General features: G+C 39.1%; 1 non-coding gene across 1 annotated transcript; it reads left to right on the top strand.

Annotated features, from left to right (window-relative positions):
- The first annotated feature begins 5,121 nt into the window (after positions 1-5,121).
- On the top strand, positions 5,122-5,203 carry trnas-gcu (transfer RNA serine (anticodon GCU)). The gene has a single exon. It is a non-coding gene; the product is annotated as a tRNA-Ser (tRNA).
- Positions 5,204-11,031: the final 5,828 nt, after the last annotated feature.

The raw sequence follows: 11,031 nt of genomic DNA, 5'->3' as shown, positions 1-11,031 counted from the left end.
ATATTTTTCCGTGATATCGATGATCAGTTGAAGGATTTGAAGAAACTATCAAAGAAACAGCAGATGATTTTGGTTTTGAACCCATCTTTACACCTCAATAATCCATTTGTCCTCGAAAAAAGAAAAGACAGGCATATTTTGAGTCTCATAATTATCCTCTTCTCGATCCAAACAAAACGTATACATTTGATTGCTTCTGTAGTATTTTGGATTTTCTTACGAAGATCTCACGAAGTATTGCCAGGATCTATATTTAGCGTTCGGTAGCGATAACACTGCTGATATTGATTGAGTAAAAATCTATGATGTATTGACAGCTTTATCTGAAACGAGAAGTCCTTGAACGCCGCTTATGAAGTGTTGGGATTCATACCAAGAAATACTTTTTGTTTTCCCGCCCAAAATGCTGCTATTGCATTACACATTATATGAACATTACCAGTTTTGGTAGCTTCTGGGTGCGATTTTCCAAAACTGAAACTAATTACAAAATTATTTAAGATGAACCATGTCCGAAAATTGTAAATCATGACTAATATTAATATCAACTGAAATTACTACAGAAAAAAAGATTTAACCAAAATATTCATAAGGCTATGCAAGCCTAAAAAGTAGAACAATTAAATTCATATAACTTTTATTTATTTTTTTTTTTTAAATGGGCTCACACACCTGAAGACACTAACGTTTCTCTCCGCTAGAGTATGTGAATAACAGTTTAACCCAAAATGTTTGGAATTGTGATTTTGTTCAAATGCAATAAATCGTCTGTCAGTAGTAAGAAATTATTAAGAAAGTAAGAAATTGTTTTATTTCACAAACTGTAAGACGTGAAGAGAGTTTACAGTTCGTATCCTTCACTTTGTCTTTTAACTTAAGCGTTCAGGATCCAAGCCTGTGTGTGGATGGTTGTGTTTCTTGAATCTCTTGTAATCATCAAAAGTCGTTGTTTAGTCCTTCAGTTTTACCATGGATATTTCATACGATCCATACTTTTCATGCTCTTTTGAATTTTCCTTCACTTATGGAAAAAGTTCAAGGTGTTCTTGTCGCTGTGCTTCACATCTAGACGAGAGCACTTGCATCAGTACATGACACACAGTGAGGAGTTCGTGCAGCTTTCAGCTCAGTGCAGAGTGCAGAAGGAGGACTCACTCGCTGAACGATCTCTCAAGAAATCCCGGGTGAGATTCAAGAGGTGGCTTCTTCAACAGCCACGACAAGTCTGAAGACTTTCTCTGAATTTCCTGAATATGACGTTAAATTAGTTCAAATAATTTGGTAGTTAACACAACTAAATGCTTTGGATGTATATTTAAAACAACAGAGCAAGACTTCAGGCACTTTGAGTATGCATGAAGTTAATTGTGTAAACCTGGATCTATATGAAGAATAAGAGCTCTCTTGTTCACAATATCTTTTTATATTTGTTAATTGAATATATCAATTGAGTATATCTGTTATATTTTTGAATGGGATGGGACTGTACACTGGTGGTTCCCAGGGGAAAACAGGGTTATTGAGCCATTGGACATTCAGAGATTATATGTTGTGTGGGCGAATGTAATCGTGTGCGAAAGTAAAAAAAAAATCCTCTTAGATGATCAAAGAATAAATTGGGTGGGTGAATGTAACTGTGCTCTAACAATCCTCTTAGCGCTAAAGATGCAGCCCCTGAAAGTGTACTCGACTTACCTGTATAGTACTGCTGACACAAATGTAGCCTCTACTGTCACTCCCTCTGCAGCCAGAAGGCGCTCCTTCTCTGTCCTGTCCCTAGTTTCCGGTCTGCTGTCCTTCCTGTCCCTCTCTTTCCCTTGGGCTATATATTTCCGGGTCTTGCACTCCGTCCTGGCTCAGCATTGACGTTCGGATGTCCTGAGACCGCCTAGCACCAGGGCGCCCCACGTCCGCTCCCTGAGGGCATAGGTTTCTATACGGCATTCCTGAACTCTTTGCACTAATGAGCCTGGGCCTTTTTCCCGTCTCGCCGCTACGCATATGGGTCTTTTTCCGCTCTCCTGCTCCCCACGGTTAGTCCCTTTGGACGTCCGTGACATCTACATCAGACAGAAAAGGCAATGTGTTCGCTTAATCGTGTGAAGGATCTCCTTGTGAATCTGTCTCATTCATCAATGGAAACAGAAGCCATTAGAATATGATACATGTTCACCTTCAACCCTGCAGCTGCCGGACGTGCTTGTTTTGGGACTATTTGCAATAAGTATCGTATTAGTATTTGTGTGTCCTTACTGGTATCTTTTAAACTGTGCGGGGCATTCGGTAATATACAAACCGGACAGAAACACAGTAATAATCCTATTTTACCGTGTCCTTCATTTTAATTTACTGATCAGATAAATCGAAATTTTCTGATTCAAAGTCCCTGCAGTTCGTGCTAATTAGAACCACAACAATATTCCTGAGTCTTGAGCACACGTTCAGCTGGGCTCTGACTTTGTTCAGCACGATTTCTTGTTGCATTTGAGCTCAGAGCTGGAGATGATCTCCATATTCTACCGCAATAACTACTCCGAAACGTAGTACACAGTAAACACGTTTTAAGTGAAGTCTGGTTGTTAAAAAAATTAAACCAGTGCCCTGTCACAGAAACGTACCCCTGTCTTCCGCGCAACAGCTTCCGCAGCTGAGCATGAGCTCTGTTTACTCTGTTTAATGTCAGCAGACATTTCCTCATTTCCAATGACGTTTTCGCCTGTTCTCAGTTTTTTAAAAACGGTCATAAACGCTCATGAAGTAATTAATTTCAGTTTGAAGTCTGTTTCTGTTGTCTCGGCTCTTGATGAAGAAAAGCCGTACCTGGGAGACTCCCTCTCTGAAGAAGTTTGCCGTCACCCTGCAAGGGAGAAGATCCATCATTCACCGAGGCAACCGCTGAGACAATTAATATTAACCACCGATTCCAATAACCTTAACTAAAGCAGGAAGATCAGTTTCTGCTCGAGTCAGCTGTTTTCTGACTGGAGACGCTGTGTGTCCGGGCTTAGAGGTTATATAAGAAAAGACTCAGAGAGCTGCGGGCGCGGCTCATTGCTCTGCGCTCCCCGTGCTGAGTGCGCGTGTCCTCCCTCCTTTATTACCTTCGTACACTCCTCTCAAACCACAGAAAACTCCCGGAATATTTCGATGAACAGCTACTGGGTCTTTCTTTCCGAGATCACAGGCAGAAAAAATAAACACGCTGAAAACAGAAAGTTATTAATAATCGTAGGCGAAGATGGGCAAAAATATATATTTCCTAAAATCCAATAAAGTCCAGTCACGTTTAGGTACGATTCTGATGTACTGTATCTGAATAGCTTTGGCACAGTTGTTACAACAAAGAAACAAATAATCTTTTTTTTTATTTCATTCAAGCTGTAGTTTTAAAACTGTTTATTTTTAATTCTCTAAATAATACAGAACACAATCACTCATTGTAAGCGTCTGACCATTGATATTCCGGAATTGTAAACCAGTACACAGGCGTCGCGAAATTCATGCAAGAGTCACACGCTGGCGGGCAGTTCAGCGAATATGATACCTTTCAGGGGCCGGATACTAGACAGAGTCATCGTTCGGAGTTTATTCCTCCTCTGCCGCAGTCTTTGCCTCGGACCACCCCTCTTGGCACATTTGCGCTGTATTTTCGATTTTCTGTATAGAACACCGAATATCTTGAGGAAGTCTGGCAAGCGAAGACTGCTGGATTATTGAGGTGCAAACATTGGTTCAAAATCAACATCCTCTGCTATTGCCGTTGCTCCTTTGATAGTTTCTTCAAATTACTGATCTGACCTTCAATATTGAGGGATATTGAGCATAAAACCATACAAATTCAGGTGGGTCTGCGTCAGCATGCGTAAGCTGCAAGGGAACGAGTAATAGGTTTATTACAAAAAGAAAACAAAGTTTCGGCCGTGGAGCCTTCAGGTGTGCTAAGAACACCTTCTCCACACTTGAAGAAGACCCAATGCATGAAATGTTGTGCTTTTTTCTTCTTTTTTCAGCATGGAATAAACCTACTCGTTCCTTTGCATACTGTACAATGCAAATTGTAGCTTTCTTTAGATCGCCAGTTTTATTAAAATTCCAGCCTTTTTTACAGTTATTTTAGATGTTTGGCAAGGTGTAATAGCCCCTCTCGCATCCTCAGCTAAAATATTTTAAAAGTACAACAAAATTACATTATATTGAACAGCTCTTAGGTTAACATATATATTCAAATTAAGGTAAATATCCGAAAATATTGAAATACAACTCCGGCGATTTGTCGTTTTTGCTTGTCAAGTTCTCAAACAATTTTGCGTTGTATTTTAAATTACTTTAGCTGAGGATGCAACGGGAGTATAAATGAATTCTCCCGCCACCCATTAGAACATAGATTTCCATGGGTGAAAACTATCTGCTTGGAAGTTGCCGATGTCGGTAATTATTGGAAATTCCCGGTAATGTTGACTCTGGTACTCAATTGTTTACTACTGCAAATATCAAAATAGTTAAGGTTTTGCAGATAAATTAAATTTCTGCGGTGATGATGTTTTCTTTGGGTAAACATTTCACATTTCATCTTTCATAAGATATATGATTTAAAAAAGTTCCACAAAGGAAATGAATACATGCATTAAACCAAATCAAGCCCTCTGTGAGTGTCCCAAATGATCTGTTCTGTAAAACAAGACAGGAAGAAAGGTAACGCTAGAATTTAAACCCAGGATTTCCTCTTTATTTAACAGGTGCTTTAACCAGCTAAACCACGGCGCCGGCAGAGTGCTATTCTTACAACCGCTTGGACACACCGCTCTGAGACATCTGCGTTCAGTATGCACTGAGCCTGCTCGCCGAACAAGTTGCCTCCTTTTCATGCACTAGCAGCCCCGATACTAAGAGACAGGATGAGAAATGGCTTTTATCTGGCACTTTTCATATCCAAGGAGATCAATGTGCTTTCCGTGTACAACAGGGTGTCCTCTATACTCGCCACTGAAGCACAGGACACGCCTGGTGGATTGACATCACTCAAACAAAATAGTGAAATGGCAGGTGGAAGAGGAAAATGACCATCAAGAATGAAGATGATTTTGAGCGCGCCAACTCATGTCTGAAGGGGCTGTCTTTCTTGACGAGGTGGCCGAGTGGTTAAGGCGATGGACTGCTAATCCATTGTGCTCTGCACGCGTGGGTTCGAATCCCATCCTCGTCCTCTTGAGCTTCTTACTTGTGATCTGTTTCTAAGGCGGGTTTGTGCACTTTTGTGTAGAGCAGTAATATTTCTAGCGTTGGCTGAACATGGCTTACAGCAGTAGCTGACAGACAATAGTCTCTTAATATTTAGGTTATATTTATGTTTTGTACTGCTTTCACCTGATATTAATAGTAGTCCTGATGAACGGTTTTGGGACATGGCGCATCTTGAAAAATGTTCTTGTTAATTTCAGTTTGGAAAAAATGCACACACCAGAAACCGGAACTGGTCGTGTTTACATAATGCGCAATGCAATAGCAACGTTTGGATTTGAAAAAAAATCTTGCTATGAGTCCTTAGCTGTTACAGGAGGCGTTTTAGGACTTTAAGCTCATAAATTCATTTTACATTTCTACTCCATCAATATTAGCAATGTTATCTTTAGCTAGCACTAAATGTAGCTCTAAATAAATGTGTTCACTTAATCGTGTGTAGGATCTCCTCATGAATCTGTCTCCCCGTGTGTAGGATCTCCTCATGAATGGAAACAGAAGCCATTAGAATACGATACATGTTCACCTTCAACCCCGCAGCTGCCGGACGTGCTTGTTTTTGGGCTATACGCAATGAGTATCGCATTAGTAGGTTTGTGTCCTTAAAAATGTAAGGGACGTTCAGTTACAAACAAACGGGACAGAGACAAAGTAACAATCCTATTTTAATGTGTCCTGCATTTTAACTTACTGAACAGATAAATTGAAATGTTCTGATTCAGAGCCCCTGCAGTTCGTGCTAATTAGAACCACAACAATACTCCTGAGTCCTGAGCACCACACTGAACACACGTTCAGCTGGTCTCTGACTTTGTTCAGCACGACTTCTTGTTGCAGTTGAGCTCAGAGCTGGAGATGATCTCCATATTCTACCGCACTAACTAGTCCTAAACGTAGTACACAGTACACACTTTTTTAAAAACAATTAAAAATATTACACAAAGGCTGTAAAGCACACTCTGAATCGATCCGAATATTTGATTTCCGCGATCCGTTTAGGCAACAACAGGCAACGTGATGCTTCTCCAGCAAAGCATTTCTCAGTTTTGTGAACTACTGGTGCTTTTAACACAACAATCTTTGTATAGCATCAGGTTGGCTGAGTGGTCTAAGCCGCCAGATTCAAGGATTTCTCTCTTTCTATTGCTTGGGTGTTCTGCTCTCTGAATAGAGATGTGGTTTCAAATCCCCCTTCTAACAGCTGCTCCCTTTTCCCTTTCCTGCATTTTTCCGGTCTTCTTGTGCTCGCTGACAACGACAGAAAGAGGAAAACGGAGAAACCGGCTTGCGGGCACATGATGGGCAGGGAAATGCTTCGTGAACACTTCAATGTGATTAGCAGAAAGTCAAATAGGCTTCGATTTCTCGAAGCGTTTTAAATTAAGCGTTTTTTTAATGCTTAAGTTAAAAGACAAAGCAAAGGATGCAAACTGTAAACTCTCATCACGTCTTATAGTTTATGAAATAAAACAATTTCTTACTTTCTTAATAATTTCTTACTGCTGATAGACGATTTATTGCATTTTAACACAATTACAAACAGTTTGGGTTAAACTTTTATTCACACACTCTAACGGAGAGAAATGTTAGTGTCTTCAGGTGTGTGAGCCCATCTCTAAAAAAATAAAAAATAAAAGTTATATGAAATTAATTGTTCTACTTTTTAGCTTGCATAGCCTTATGAATATTTCGGTTAAATCTTTTTTTTCTGTAGTAATTTCAGTTGATATTAATATTAGTCATGATTTACAACTTTTGGACATGGTTCATCTTAAATAATTTTGTAATTAGTTTCAATTTTGGAAAATCGCACCCAGAAGCTACCAAAACTGGTAATGTTCATATAATGTGTAATGCAATAGCAGCATTTTGGGTGGGAAAACAAAAAGTATTTCTTGGTATGAATCCCAACACTTCATAAGCGGGGTTCGAGGACTTCTCGCTTCAGATAAAGCTGTCAATACATCATAGATTTTTACTCAATCAATAGCAGTGTTATCGCTACCGAACGCTAAATATAGATCCTGGCAATACTTCGTGAGATCTTTGTAAGAAAAAACAAAATACTACAGAAGCAATCAAATGTATACGTTTCTTTTGGATCTAGAATAATCTAGGATAATTATGAGACTCAAAATATGCCCATCTTTTCTTTTTTCAAGGACAAGTGGATTATTGAGGTGTAAAGATGGGTTCAAAACCAAAATCATCTGCTATTGCTGCTTTTTCTTTGATAGTTTCTTCAAATCCTTCAATTGATCATCGATATCGAGGAATAATATTATACAAATTGTGGTTTTCTGTTAATTGCCAATTTTATTGTAATTACATCTTTTTTTACAGATGTCTTGCATGTATCACAAGGTATAATAGTCCCAGTGCGTCCTCAGCTAAAATGTTTTAAAAAGTACGACAAAAGTACATTATGCTTAACAACATTCATGGTTATATCTATATTAAAATGAAGGTAAATATACCAAGATATTAAAATACAATTTTACAGTCCTAACCTAACAATGCTTGTGAAGTTTTCTAATAAATCTGAACTGTAATTTTGAGATCAAATTCAATGAGTTAAAATACACAAGTAGTTCACTAAACTGAGTTTCTTCCCTGAAATGATTTGCTTGCAAAGCATTAAGCAGCTTTGAACGGATTGCGGGAATCAAATATACAGATGGGTTCAGAGTGTGCTTTCCAACTTTTGTGTAACATTTTCCTTTGATAGGGCAAAGTTGTCTTCACAATCTGGGTTAAATAAAAAGGAGTGACATCAGTGTAAAACAGCTTTCCTTCTTGGAGAACAACGGTTGTGTTCAAAATTTCTAATTATTTTGGTTTCAAGATCGCAATTTAGTGTTAAACATAGAAGCCAGCTGGATAAATCTGTTACACGTCATTTACAATGGCCTTTCAACTAATAGCCCGTGCAGGGATCAAACCCCAGCTGTTGGTACGAGTTGCATAAGGCTCTGCAACATGCAGATGAGAAACTAACCTCTGCTTCTTCATTATATACACAGTGAGCTATATTTGCGAGCCTGCTGCTCCCTACGGGCTCTGTATTTGATTGCGGAACAAGACCGGCCATGGAGAAAAGAAGTGAGAAGGGTGTGTACATTAAAAGGCTCATAGCGTCCCTGGGAGTGCTCAGACCACCACCCTTTTGGTTAACAACCGACTCACAAAGACTCATATACAGCTTAACACTCCTCGGTCTCAGTAAAAGTGATACACTCCGTAAAATTTCTGGAGATTCAATTGTTTTTAAAGGAAAATCACCAACATCTACGGAGTTTTTCATTCTATGCTGCAATTTCTGAAGGGTACCCTGTGAAAATACGAGTTTTGACGAGAAGGGATGGACATATAAGGTCAGCAGGCTTGGGGAATTGGACCTTATGATTAAAGCTGTGGGTTCAGCAGCATCAGAACCTGATCAGTATCAGTTGACTCCGATATACTTTGAAAATTAACTTCGGGATTTAGAGTCAGACGTGTTACAGTTGCACCATGGGGTACTTAATTAAAAAAATAGAAAAACAATCAGTGTTCCTGGATCTGTTATCGAGAACAACACCTGCACAAGAGCTGCGCAGGAAAAATAAAATGTGGTCTGGGAAGAAGAGACTCTCTTCACTCTCTTCTCTATAAGAAGAGACTCTCTTCAGAAGAGCTCCTCACAGGAGGAAAAAAAATCTTTTTTTGTGAAACTGATTTTTCTCCTTTGGGGAATTCAAGTCCATAGACAGCTGTGACCTTGTGGCGCAACGGTAGCACGTCTGACTCCCGATCAGAAGGCTGTGTGTTCAAATCACATCGGAGTCAGCTCATAGTTTTTCAGGTTCTGCTGGTCCTGAACATGGAATTCACACCATGCAGTTGAGCTCTGTGTGTACACCACATAGATAATCTAAACAAAATAGAGCTCACACAGCGAATACACTTGAACAAAAGAGAAAAGGCACAGTTCACATCTGCTAAACATCACGTCCGACTTCAGAGACAGCTACATCAGAAAATGAAATGGAATCCTGGAAGTTTCAGGTAACTTCTTTTAATACAGGTTCAAGCAAACCTGCTAGGGAGTTTCAGGACACTTTTGTTTTATTAAAAAGTGTCTGAAGCCTGAAGTAAATGTAATTTAAAAAAAACGCTATTGGGCATTAGCTGGTGCTTTTTGTAACGATTTGCTATTTCATGCTGGAAAAAAAAAGGAAACAGACCCAACGTTTGCTTTCAGGTGCAGTTTATTACATAATAGACATCTATTACTGCGGAGCCTGAATAAAGTTTACACGAGCCAGGTAGAAGTCGAACCTACAATCTTATGATTCGAAATCAGACTCGTTATTTATTAAAACTCTGGTATATCACATAACCTGAATTGCACCATAGTATGCTCAGCGCTGCTACTAGTAATACACTGTCCTGTCTAAAATTTCAAATTGAGAAACAGGTGTTTTCTACATTTTTGTGAGTTTTAAAATATAATCTCTTTAAATCAGACAAAGGGTTTATGTGTCGCGCTGAAATTCCGACTGATTTAGAATTAAAAAAAGACTGTTTTCTTCCACAATGCCGAGAAATGATCAAATCTTTCACTCTTGTAGTAAAGCAGACCTCGACGGGTGAGCATTTGCTCCGGTAAGTTAGGTCACGTATCATGTTAAATCATTTCTTCTCAACACATTTCCTGGTGCATGTTTTCTCTATGAAAAAAAATGACATTTTTCCCTTGCGCGATTTCTTGTTTTTTTTTATCAAAGCGCACAGAAAGAAAAAAGAAGAAGAAATAGTGTCACAAAAGAACTCTGTCGCCCTTGGGAGATGTCAAACGCATTGGACATGAAAAATGCCAGATTAAAGCCAGTTCTCTTCGTTTCTCAGTGTCGGGGCTGCTATATAAAAGAGGCAGTTTGCTCTGAGAGCAGGTCCAGTGCTTACTGAACGCAGATGTCTCAGAGCGGTGTGTCCAAGTGGCTGTAAAAGGTGATGGTTGTCCTGTCACCGTGCCTTACTTAGTTAAAGCACCTGTCTATTAAACAAAAGAATTTAGATTCAAATCCCAGCTGTGTCTTTCTTCTTATCTTGTGGTACAGAACGTACCATTTCGGGCAATCACAAAGGGCTTGATTTCGTTAAATGCATGTGTTCATTTCCTTTCTGGAAAACTTGTTTTTCAAGAAATTCACACAGCTTGCAAAAAAATGAAATTCAATTCTTGGTTATCAGTGCAGAAGAAATATTACCGGCTGGCAAAAAGTGACTTGGAAAGCAATCAGTGGAATTGTGTTTTGACAGTCTCTTGAGAACCTAAGCTAAGTTTTTAGAGATACTTTGTCAGCTTGACATGAAGGCAGAAAACAAAAGCTTTACTGCGTCCTCTCAACCCAAATGCGCTTTGCCACCTTTAGCGTTATGCAGGGAACAACGTCTGCTGAGATCACTTTCGAGTCAGTGCAAATCGTAGTGTTTTAATGTTGGTTGTGCTGGCGTACTGCTTCTGTCTGTGAAACTTCAATGTTTTGCTTCTTCACGGCGAATCGTTGGCGGGAGTTGAGCTTGTTAAATCTTTGCACACAGCTCCATCAGAAATAACAAATAGAACATTTTTGGAACAACAATAATAATAATAAAAATCTTTCAATCCCTTGATTGCATAAGAGTGCAAACCCTTTATATAGGGGGTTGTAGCTGTTGAAATGTAACCAGTCACATCCCAAATCATGAACAAAGGTTATTTGCCTTCGCCAGACATCAATTATTATATCAATGATTATTCCTATTTAA

The sequence above is a fragment of the Atractosteus spatula genome, chromosome 10 (genome assembly GCF_055471065.1).
Source record: "Atractosteus spatula isolate fAtrSpa1 chromosome 10, fAtrSpa1.hap1, whole genome shotgun sequence".
Classification (NCBI taxonomy): domain Eukaryota; kingdom Metazoa; phylum Chordata; class Actinopteri; order Semionotiformes; family Lepisosteidae; genus Atractosteus; species Atractosteus spatula.
This window is presented reverse-complemented; position numbering and strand designations above follow the sequence as displayed.